Below are 762 nucleotides of genomic sequence, written 5' to 3'. Positions count from 1 at the left end.
ACGTTCATTTCGTTGCACGGTGTTACGCTCTGCGATTTCCTTCTATCCCCTGTACCCTTTTTTGTTAGGGAAAATTGCTGTTCCCTTTTATTTTACATCATATTTTGGCCGTTCGTGGTAGTAATAAGATTATTGAATTGCTGAACTGAACGCGCTGTGTGCTCTTGCATCAGAAGAAACTCCCCAGACACATTAATCCGTGTAAGTATCCCCCCTGCCACGTGCCTATGCCTGATCCCCCCTTTTGTTCCCCTTCCCCTGCCATCTGTCTCCGCCGCTTCCCCTGTAATATGCCACTGTATGCCGCTTGTTATTCCCCTGCTCTCAGTTCCTGTCAGATTTCTTTCTCTGCCCTTTTTCCTCGTTTTTTTTTTCTCAATTGCCTGCCTTCTACCTCTGCCGTGTGCCTGATTCCTCTTACCTCACGTCTTCCCCTTTCCCTGCCTCTTCTCCTTCCCTCTGCCTATACACCTTCCCCTGTCTCTTCCCCTTCCATTTGCCCGTGTGCCATCTCCTGCCTCCTCCCCTTCCTCTGCCTTTTCCCCTTCTATCTGCCTACGTGCTTCCCTTGCCTGTTTTCCTTCCATCTGTCGACGCGCCTTCCCTTACCTTTTCCCTTGCCATCTGCCGACTCGCCCTCCCTTGCCTTTTTCCCTTCCATCTGCCGACGCGCCTTCCCCTGCCCCCCTGCCTCTGTCTTGATTTGCCAGGGCTTGTAGACGCCGTTAATAATCCAGGGACCGAGATCATTATAGGACTCCG

The sequence above is a fragment of the Penaeus monodon genome, chromosome 29 (assembly GCF_015228065.2).
Source record: "Penaeus monodon isolate SGIC_2016 chromosome 29, NSTDA_Pmon_1, whole genome shotgun sequence".
In the NCBI taxonomy this organism is placed as follows: Eukaryota; Metazoa; Arthropoda; class Malacostraca; order Decapoda; family Penaeidae; genus Penaeus; species Penaeus monodon.
The sequence above is the reverse complement of the archived record's forward strand: the minus strand, read 5'-3'. Positions refer to the sequence as shown.